Raw genomic sequence first — 10,804 nt, 5'->3', positions numbered from 1 at the left:
CTGCTACAACCAAGTGTTCAAATCTTACCCCACGACATCCCAATGCAAGGGGAAGAGAGGCTCAGCCCGTCGACTGATCCCAGAAGTCAGAAAGGTATCCTTCATGATGGTATCTTCCCTAACATCCCCTTTCACTTAAGCCAATTTACATTGTCCGCTGATCTGTTCTCTTTAGTGACCAGTGATAGGACCCGCAGGAATGGTGTCAAGCTGCGGCAGGAGAGGTTCAGGCTGGACATCAGGAAGAGGTTTTTCACTGAGAGGGTTGTCGCGCACTGGAACAGTCTCCCCAGGAAAGTAGTCACTGCACCAAGCCTGTCGGAGTTTAAGAAGCGTTTGGACTGTGCACTTAGTCACATGGTCTGAATTTTTGGGGTGACCTGTGTGGTGCCAGGAGTTGGACTTGGTGATCCATGTGGGTCCCTTCCAACTCGGGATATTCTATGATTCTATGATTATTTTCTGTCCTTGTAGGTGGAGCTTGAGTGACTCTAGTCAGGCACATCTTGGTTATGATTGGTAAAAAGTTATCTCGCTTTTGTTTAAAGGAGAAATTCAGAGCGCGTGCTCAGTGAGGGGTGGTCGCACCTTGGAGGCACAGAGCTTTTGGGATGGAGGTGTGTTTTGATATTATAATGATGACATAATGAGCAAAAGTTCAGTAGAGTACAGAGTTTTTTCAAAAACATGACAGGTCGTTGGCTCAGGGTAGCAAACGTGCAGCTTATCGGTCTCAGTGTGCACAAGAGCATCGGGTCCGCATCTCGTCACAGAGCCTATCTGTGGTGTCTCCACTCCGCTCTACGCTCTGTACTGTTCCTTGGAGTCAGCACACCAAGTTCCCCTAGTGCGATAGCATGTAAAGTTGGAGGCCTAGGGAACGCTTAGGTAGCGCAGCTACCCTCCACCCTGAAAGCTTCTTCAATGCTGTACATTTTCTTTAAAATGTGAATATTAGTTTAATTTGCCTAGTTACTTCAGGCAATTATTCCACAAGTACCAAAAGTGATACTGAGAAGCCTAATTCCAGCATCTCTGTTGGTAATAATAGCTTCATACTTCTGTGCTTATCCTCGTGGCTTTTCCTTTTGCATACTGGAAAGGCAGAGACTGTTCAACAGAGTCATCTCTGATCCAAAACTCTGATTTCATCCCAAACCAACACTCTCTGATGTCAGTAAGAGTAAAATTGCTATTACTCTTGGTCATCCTGGCTGTCGCAGTTGTGCCTCTGTTGGGCTCTCTGTCCAACCCTGTCGATCACCCCTGTCCTGCTCCTTGCCCCCTGGGTGGTTTTTCTGGCCCTCTGCCCCGCTGTCTGTCCGTCCACCCAGTTCCTCTCTTGCTGCTTGTGTCCCGCTTGTGCCGTTTTCCTTTGTTTTTTTTCCTCCTTCTGTGCATCACAGCCCATTTTCGCAGGAGGCAACTGTTCTCCATGGGATGGACGCTGAGAGGGACGGACAGACCTGCTCGATGCCTGAGCCCCGCAGCCCCCCAGGGGAAGGGGAGAACGTCCGGGCAGGGAGTTCCACCACAGTCTCCCTGCCAGGAGTCCTGCGCAAGAGTTTTAATGAAGTTCGCTTTCTGGCTTGTGCTGCCCGCTGTGTTTGTGGCCACTGTAAGTGGCCGTGTTGCTGGGTGCAGGTTCCTGGGTGTGGAGGGGGCAGGGGCTGGGGGGGTTGGCCCCGTGTTCATTGTCCGTGGGGGAGCTGATGGATACAGACAAGCGATCTGGGTGTGGGGGCCACCCTGCTGGGGAGGCTGTAGGCTGGGGGGGAGTAAGGGCAGCAATGGTGGGGGGAGGCCTGTGCTGTCTTTGCTCCCTGGGCCAGGTGTGCTGGGGCTGGTCTGCTCGGAGGGAGTGATTGGCAAGCGTGACCTGGGTTGCGGCTGCTGCGGAGGAGCAGGTGAGGGAGGGACTGGGGTCCCTGGTGAGGGGGAGGGAAGGGTGTTGGGGAGGCTGGGTCCTGCGGGATCGGCGGCTGGGGTAGGGAAAGCTGCGGGGGGTAGGCGGCAGGTCAGAAAGCACAGATCCGGCCCTGGGGCAGTGGCTGGGAGCATCTTGCCCCAGAGCATGCCGGGAGTTGTGGTCTTTGGGCTCCGGGCTTCCGGTCGGCCATGTTGGTTTCCAGAGCACGCTGGGAACTGTAGTTTCACGTTGCCGTTCGGCACAGGGCCATTTAGGATGGGCAGTTACTTCCTCCGCGCCAGTGGAGCGGGGTGCCTTTTCTTGCCGTTTTCGTGTGGTGTTCCACGCGGCTCCCACCGCTTCCCTTAACGAGCAGACGGCCTGGGAAGCTGTGCCTGCCGTTATGCTTCTGCCCATGCACGGAGCAGGCTGGCGCGGCAGCGCCTGGTGCCACCTGGTGGCCGAACAGCGAGCGGTGCTGTAGGCGAAGAGGCGCTGCAGCGACGCGTCGCTCTCTGCTCCCACCTGCTGGCGAAAGGGGGGTACTGCAGGCGGAGGAGACGCGCATGCGCTGTAGCAGTTGCCAAGCTTCGTGCCCCGCAGCATGCCGGGAGTTGTGGTCTTTGGGCTCCGAGCTTCCTGTCGGCCACTTTGGCTTCTGCGGTATGCTGGGAAATGTCGTTCCACGTTGCTGCTCGGCTTCCAAGCCGGGAGCAACACGGAGACAGGTAGGAAGGGCAGTTGTTTCCTCCGCACCAGTGGACCGGGGTGCCTCTTTTTGCCGCTTCCGTGTGGTTTTCCGTGCGGATCCCACTGCTTCTGTTAACGAGAAAACGTTTTGAGAAGCCGTGCCTGCTTCCACGCGTGCGTGGAGTCAGCTGGCGAAAAAGCAGTACCTCCGGCGGGGGGCCGGCGTGCATGCGCAGTAGTGGTGTGTCGCCCTATGCCGCCACCTGCTGCTGGAAACGTGATACTGCAGGCGGAGCGGCTGGGTCAGGGAAAGCCCTGGGCGGGGGGTGGGGAGGGGCGTCGGGCTGCAGGTCAGGAAGCCGGGGGCTGGCTCCGGGGCATCCGCAGCGTCAGGTGACCTGAGGGTCTTGCCCCACAGCATGCTGGGAGTCGTGGTCTTTGGGTTTTGAGCTTCCTGTCGGCCATGTTGGTTTCCATGGCATGCCGGGAAACGTAGTTTTTCACATTCCTGTTCAGCTTCCTAGCTAGGAAGGGCACGTTGCTCAGGGCACTTATTTCCTCCCCGAGATGACGTGGGGTGCGTTTTTCTGCCGTTTTCATTTGTGGTTTTCCACGCGGTTCGCACTGTTTCCATTACTGAGAAAACGGTTTGGGAAGCTGTGTCTGCCGTTCTCAGGATGAGGGCGGTAGCGCCCTCTGCCACCACCTGCTGGCGAAAAAAATCAGTAACGCAGGCGGAGCCATGTAGGACTTCTCAGAGGTAAGAAGCCTTCAATGTATGGGGACCCCTAAACTTGTGCGCCAAGCCCGCAAGACAAATGTCCGTGGCACGAAGATCAAGGACGACTTCTCAGAGGTAAGCAGCTTTCCCTTTGTTTCCCCGTCCTCTCAGGCGCCCTCTTTACGATGCTTGTACACACTTCAGGCTCACAACACTCATTTTCTCCTCTATTTAGTATTCCTAGTCCCCGCCTAACCCCCCTCCCCCACTTTCCAAGGACCTATGTTCTCTTCTCAGGTCCCTCCTGAGATCCTACAGGTCTTTTAAATCTGCTTAGTGTCCTTTCCAGCTTGTACTGTGCCACTATTTTTTCCCTGCTCCTTTTGAGAATGTCTGTACCCTTCTCAGATCTCGATTGGGTTGGCTTTTTTGGACCCATCTGCATAGTCTTTTGTTTTTTAGATAGTCTACTAAGGTATGTTACTTCTCCTGTGAGTTATTTTACTACATTGAATTGCTTTTCTGTGGTTTGTAATCTGTTACACTCCTAGATTATTTCTACCTATGTAAAGAAAGGTTTCAGCTAATTACAGTCAAAAACAGTTTTAGTTACCTACTTGCTCATATTGTCATTTCAATAATCAGAACTGAAGCAAAAGCACAGGAATTGTTGCTTTTAGTAACACTCCACACACCATTGAGCTAAGCCAAATAAAAAATGCAGCTGCTGCTCCTCCTGCTCTCTTTATCCCTTCCTGTGCTTTGCCCCTCCTCTTTCCCAGGTGATTCGGACAGGGTGCCGGGTGGGGCCTAATGGTATATGAGCAGCAGGTGTCCTATATGAGAGCTCATTCTGCCTGAGCTGCTCTTTGGGGGTAAGTGCTTTGTTCTTCCTTCAGTCAGTTGCAGGGTTTTTTTTTTTTTGGGTGGGTCAGAGTCAATGGGTTGATGTGTTTCCAAGTTGAAACAGATAAGTACATCTATTTAAGGTAATGTCTATTAGGCTCATTTAAAGTAAATTAATCTATATTAGTAGTAGGTGCCTGTATTGCATGCGGCTCTTCTTCAGGTGAGTAATTCTTATAGCAATTCTTATAGTATAAGTAATTCTTTTCCCGTGTTTTGTTCATGGTGTTTGTAGCATGCCTTTTTATGTGTGTGTTTGGCCTGGAGCTGTCCTGCCTGGCAATTAGCGATGGTAGCTAACGTGGTGGTCCATCAGTGCAATAATACATATAATGCATAATACAATACAGACCTGACTCTTTTGGGTCTCTCTCTTCTGGTCTGTCTCTGGGTGAATACTCAAGCTCTGGGCAGCTGGCACAGAGTCTTTTTTTCTTTTTTCCAGCAGTAGGTAAACCTTAGGAGGAACCAGTCAAAGGAAACAGCACTTTCTGGAACTGTCAAGTTCTTGTTCGGCAACTCGGTGACTGGTTTGACCTACTTTTCAGATGTAGAGGCAAGCGGACTGTTGTCTTGAAATGATAAAATTAAAAACATGAAGTTTGTCAAACGTGGCAGTGCCTGTTTACAGTCTGTTTATTGCTTTTGCCAGTGGTAGATAACACTTACAAGGAATCGGTCAAAGGAAAGACTGCCTTCTGGAACTGTGAAGCTCTGCATTGGCAACTCAGTGACTGGCTTGACCTACTGTCCAGCTCCAGAGGGAGGCAGACCCATGTTTTGAAATAAAAAAAAATAAAAAAAATTATGGCGCCGCTCTATGGCACCCAGAGGACCGCTGCTCTGTGGTGCCCAGAGGGCCACCACTCTGCGTGGCAGTTAAAAGAATCTGATTTAGAGATGGAGAGCAGCAGAGGTAAAGCAGCTGGGAAGAGATAGGTATTTTAGTAGGTAGGCTGTGGTTATGAGGTGCCTCAGGACGTGCTTTTCGTCTTGTTTCTGCTGTTCCCTTGTGCAGTCTTGGAGAGGTGAATTCCCCATGTCCTGGAGTGGTGCAAAAAAGTGAGAGTTGGTCGCTCGGTCAGTTTCCTTCACCAAAGGTGAGGCAAGTCTTTCAAGAGAAAGCCCGGTTGCCTGTGCTGCGCTCTGCATGGTGTTGACCTAAGCCAGACCAAAAACAGGGTTGCTGTTCCTCCTGCTCTTACTTCCTCTCATGTATGGCTCCTCCCCTTTCCCAGGTGATTGGGTTTGGGTGCTGGGCGGGGCCAAATGGTATATGAGCCCCAGGCATGCCATGAGAGAGCTCATTCTGCCTGGGCTGGTCTTTGGGGGTGGGTGCTTTGTTTTTCCTTCTGTCAGTTGCAGGGTTCTTTAGGCAGGTTGGAGTCTCTGGATTTTGAGACTTTAAGTGTTTGGAATTCACTTAATAGAGGGATATTTCGCAGTGGTTGCTGGCTCACTTGTTTTTGGGATGGTGAGGTACGCTTCTGTTTTTGGGTTATATTTTAATCTCTAGATGTATCAAACCACTTGTGTAACTCTCCAGGGGACTGAAAAGAGCTTGAGTACACACTGCAAGAGACTTGACCACATAGGCGCAGTATTACCAAGAGGCTGAGCAGGGTAATATCAGAGTTACCTTTTTCACCTGTAAAGGATAAGTCTGTGATTACTGCGGTGCCCTGCCAGGCAGGGTTTTGCGGTGCACCACCCAAGCAAAGCATTTCAGATAGAGCTGGTGAGCAGCTGAGGTAAAGGAGCTGGAAAGAGAGAGAGGTGTTGCATCAGGTGTGCTGTGGCTGTGTGGTGCCTCAGGGTGTGCTTTTTTGTTGTCTCTGCAGGTGCCTAGTGAAGTCTTGGACAGGCAAATCCCCATGTCATAGAGTGGTGAGGGAAGGTGAGAGTGTTGTCAGCCTGGTCGTCCCTTAACCAAAGTGAAGGGAAGACGTTCCAGTGTTTCTTTCTCAGGGTCTGAGGTGAGGCTGTTTGGGATAGATTCTTACTATCTTTTATCTCTTTTGCAAGCCTCATCTCTAGGTGGGCTTTAGCCTTCCTCGTCGTGTCCCTGCAGGCCCTGACAACGCTTCTATACTCCTCCCAAGAGGACAGGCCTTTTTTCCACATTTCATAGACCTTCCTCTTCCTTTTGATCTTATCGATGGGCTCCTTGCTCATCCACGCAGGTTTCCTGCCCCCCTTCCCCAATTTCCTACTCTTAGGGATGCACCAATCCTGAGCTTGGAAGAAGTGCTGTTTAAATGTAGCCCAGCTCTCACAAGCACCCTTGCCTTCTAGCAACCTAGCCCATGAGATACTCCCAAGCAGGTCCTGGAAGAGGTTGAAGTTGGCTCTCCGAAAGTCCAAGGTAGCAATCCTGCTACTAGCCTTACTTCTTCCACCAAGTTCCATCTTGAACTCCACCATCTCATGGTTGCTGCATCCCAAGCTGCCCCCAACCTTCACATCCCTAACAAGCCCATCCGTGTTGGTAAGGACAAGGTCCAGAAGCACCCCCCGCCTCATCAGCTCCTCCACCACCTGTGTCAGAAAGTGGTCTTCAATGCATTGCAGGAACCGTTTGGACTGCGTGTGCCTGGCTGAGTTGCTTATCCAACAGAGAACAGATAGAAGCATCTGCCACATGGGGTAGGTAAGCGGCTGATGTACAGGAGCAGATGAAAGTAACTGTCCTAAAGCTGCTGTTGCTTTTGCTGCTGCGGTTGCTTTCTCTTCTGTTTATCAGGTGCCACAGGCAAGGAGGGCTGTGATAGTCTTTAGAATAGGAGCAAAGCAGGTCACTTGAATGCTGTGTGGTTCCTGAGAAAGGTATTATAGAGAAGAAAAGTTGTCTGGCGTGGCAGTTCCTGGTGGCAGACTTTTTCTGCAGGTGAAGAGGTGCCTGAAGCCCCATCCCATGTAGCCCGAGCACTCCTTGCTGAAGATGAAGCCTGCTTGCCACCAGTTCCCAAAGCTGGCTTGAGGCTGAAATGCTGTGTCTGTGTTTGGGTTGGAGTTGCGCCTTGGTGAGTGTGGGGATGGGTTTTAAGTAGGTGCAGCAGAGGGCCAGGATCCAGTGTCCTGTAGCGTATTTTGCTTGGTCGTATGGTCCTCTCAGTATTCAAAACTGAAGCAAAAGCCTGGGGATTGTTGCTTCTAGAAACACCCCAGTTCTCTTGTCTGCACTCTGCATGGTGTTGAGCTACAAACCAGATGGAAAAAAAAAAAACAAAACACAGCTGGTGCTTGTCCTGCTGTCTGTCTACTTTGTTGGTTTCTGCCCCTCCCCTGTCGCAAGAGATTGGGTTTGGGTGGTGGGTGGGGCCAAATGGTATATGAGCCCCAGGCAAGCCATGAGGGAGCTCATTGTGCCTGGGCTGCTCTTAGGGGTAAGTGCTTTGTTTTTCCTTCTGTCAGTTGCAGGGTTCTTTAGGTGGGTTGGAGTCTATGGACTGATGCGTTTCCAAGTAGAGACTGGTACACACATCCTTTGGAGGTAAGGACTAGTAGGATCTGTTAGAGGAAAGCAATGTATATAAGAGTAGGTGCCTTTATTGCATGCAGCTCTTCTTCAGGTGATGAAATTGTTAGAGCATGTTTAGGGCTAGGATGGTAATGGTAGCTTGTGTGTTGTAGGTCCCTGAGGATTTTCACAGATTGATGGGGCTTATTGTGAGTCTTGGCCTGTATGTCAACTATTATCCAAGTTCCAAGTGTGGTGGTGAAGTGATGGAGCAGGGTTTAGGAGAAGTGGATCCTGGAAGCTCCCTGTGCAAGCATGTATCTGCAAAGAGCAGCAGTAGGCAGGTAAGGTGTAGTGTTTTTCAGGGTGAGGGACACTTTGTTATATTTCTGGAGCTTTTGGCTGCGGTTTGGCTGGCTGTAGAGTCTTTAGACCTTGCAGCCTTGTAGATGTGAAGTGCTTGGAATTCACGTACTAGAGGTATGTTTAGGAGGGGTTGCCGGCTAACTTGTGTTTGGGAAATGGTGGGGTACGGTTCCTGTTTTTGGGGTTCTCTTTTAATCTGTAGATAGATCAAGGCATTTGCGTAACTGTCCAGAGGATTCAAAGAGAGTCTCAGTATGCATGGCAAGGGCCTTGACTGCATAAGGGCAGTATAAGGAAGAGGCTGAGCAGGGTCACCTTTCTCAGCTGTAAAGGATAAGTCTGTGATTACCCCTGCTGGGGCTGCTGTGCATTCATGGCCTTTGTGGACCTGAGGGTGTGTTTATTTCTGGCTCTGGTCTCTGTGCTTGAGACCTCTGCAAGGAGCTGTACTGTTTGCGTGTCCATCATGGGCATGACTTTCTCTTCTTGTTTCTTGTAGGCCAGGTCATGGGCATGGACTAAGCTGGCAACTTGAAAGAGGCACGAGGGTGAGTGGATGGCAGTGTGGGCCCTGAGTTGGTGGGTGGATTGTGTTAGTCTGTTTGGCCTGTCGGGCAGGCTTTGCAAGCACTTGGGACAGCATTGTGCATCTCCTGCCACGTTCCTGAGGGGCGTCAGCGGGTCCAGTTCCTGAAATGCTGACCCATCAGCATAGGCTTTTGGTTTTCAGATAGCCTACTCAAGTGTGTGATTTTTGCTGTGAGTGATGTTATTTCATGAATTGATTTTTCTGTTTTGGTGTGTAATCTGTGATGCTCCTAGATTTTTCTTCCTATGTGAAAGAAAGGTTTAATGCCAGCTGAAAAAGATGAGTTACTTGCTTGGTCATATTGTCCTCTCAATATTCAAAGCTGAAGCAAAAGCCTGGGGATTGTTGCTTCTAGAAACACCCCAGTTCTCCTGTCTGCCCTCTGCATGGTGTTGAGCTGAAAACCAGATGAAAAAAAAAAAAAACAAAACACAGCTGGTGCTTGTCCTGCTGTCTGTCTACTTTGTTGTTTTTTGCCCCTCCCCTTTCCCAGGTGATTGGGTTTGGGTGGTGGGCGGGGCCAAATGGTATATGAGCCCCAGGCAAGGCATGAGGGAGCTCATTGTGCCTGGGCTGCTCTTAGGGGTAAGTGCTTTGTTTTTCCTTCTGTCAGTTGCAGGGTTCTTTAGGTGGGTCAGAGTCTCTGGATTTCTAGATTGTGAGTGCTTGGAATTCACTTGATAGAGGGATATTTAGCAGAGGTTGTTGGCTCGCTCATTTTTGGGATGGTGGGGTACACTTCTGTTTTGGATTTATATTTTAATCTCTAGATGCATCAAAGCACTTGTGTAACTCTCCAGAGGACTAAAAAGAGCTTGATTACACACTGCAAGAGGCTTGACCACAGGTGCAGTATTACCAAGAGACTGAGCAGGGTCATATCATTTTTCATCTGTAAAGGGTAGGTCTGTGATTACCCCTGCTGGGGCTGCTGTGTGTGCATGGCTTTTTGGCGTTTGTGGAGCTCAGTTGTTTTTTTTGTGTGTATGTTCCTACTTTTTTTTGAAGGGCAACTAGTGTGTGTGCTGAGTGTGGTTGGCAAGGGGAGGTGGGGAGCTGTTCAGGACTGGTAGGTTTGGTTTCTAGGAGCGTGCGGCATCCTTCCTGAAGTGCGATGTGACTGATTGTTGGGCGGGAATGTTCCAGCTCGTGTGTCTTAATGTAGCTTGTGTAGTGTGTTTTGTGTGGCCTGGGCAGAGTTTGGTGCGGAGCTGTGAGTGAAGAATCTGTTAGAGCTGGTGAGCAGCTGAAGTAAAGGAGCTGGTAAGAGAGGTATTGCAGCAGGTACGCTGTGGTTGTGAGGTGCCTCAGTATGGGTGACCTGTTTGGTGAAAAACTGGAGCTGATTGATACGGCGGTGCACTAAGGGTTGAGAAGAAGGTTACTCAGAGGCATAGAGTGGTAACCAGGCTAGAATAAGAGAAAGTGGGAACCAATAAGGAGGAGTTGTTAGGCTTGGACGGGCCTATAGCAGGCTATGTGTGATCAAAAGGAATGCATCAATCAGAAGTCTGTAACTGTTTGCCAGCCATGTGCGGTGTGTGTAGGGGCTCAGAAAAACTATATAAGATCTGGCATCGGGACAATAAAGGGTCTCCATTTCTCGACTATCTTGGAGTCTGTGTCGTCGTTCCCTTCACCTCAGGGTGTGCTTTTCTCTTGTCTCTGCGGGTGCCTAGTGCAGTCTTGGACAGGGAAATCCCCATGTCACGGAGCAGTGAGGGAAGGTGAGAGTGTTGTCAGCGAGGTCATCCCTTATCGGAAGCAAAGGGAAAGACGTTCGGGTGCTTCCCTCTGAGGGTCTGAGGTGAGGCTGTTTGGGCCAGAGGAGTGGTGTGGCAGGTGGTTGCTTGCAAGCACAGTGGTCATTTTGTCCTTTTGTGTTGCCAGGTGGCATGGGTGATGCTGTCTACTCCTTTTGAGCTTGGATCTAATTTCCAGGTACAGAGGCAAGTGGACTGCTGTTTTAAAAGGATAAAATGAAATATGGAGTCACTTCTGTTGTTGAGGGATGGGTGCTAATGCTGGCAGCTGATGTTTATCTTCTGTGTTTTTCTTTGTTCAGGCGGAAACGCAGTGTGTGATACAGAATGTCATGACCCGAGCTGCCTCTGGAGTGACTCTGGTGGGCGATGAAGAGATGCAGCAGTTGCTTGTTGCTTT

The 10,804-nt window shown here is 50.3% G+C and overlaps 1 long non-coding RNA gene across 1 annotated transcript; it reads right to left on the bottom strand.

Moving 5' to 3' along the window:
- Window positions 1-8,845: 8,845 nt before the first annotated feature.
- LOC121073463 lies at window positions 8,846-10,403 on the bottom strand. The gene is made up of 2 exons (XR_005821730.1): window positions 10,282-10,403; window positions 8,846-9,947 (listed from the first exon to the last, which is right to left on the bottom strand). It is a non-coding gene; the product is annotated as an uncharacterized LOC121073463 (long non-coding RNA).
- Window positions 10,404-10,804: the final 401 nt, after the last annotated feature.

The sequence above is a fragment of the Cygnus olor genome, chromosome 7 (assembly GCF_009769625.2).
Source record: "Cygnus olor isolate bCygOlo1 chromosome 7, bCygOlo1.pri.v2, whole genome shotgun sequence".
In the NCBI taxonomy this organism is placed as follows: Eukaryota; Metazoa; Chordata; class Aves; order Anseriformes; family Anatidae; genus Cygnus; species Cygnus olor.
Note: the sequence above shows the minus strand (reverse complement) of the source record. Positions and strands in the feature narration are given on the sequence as shown.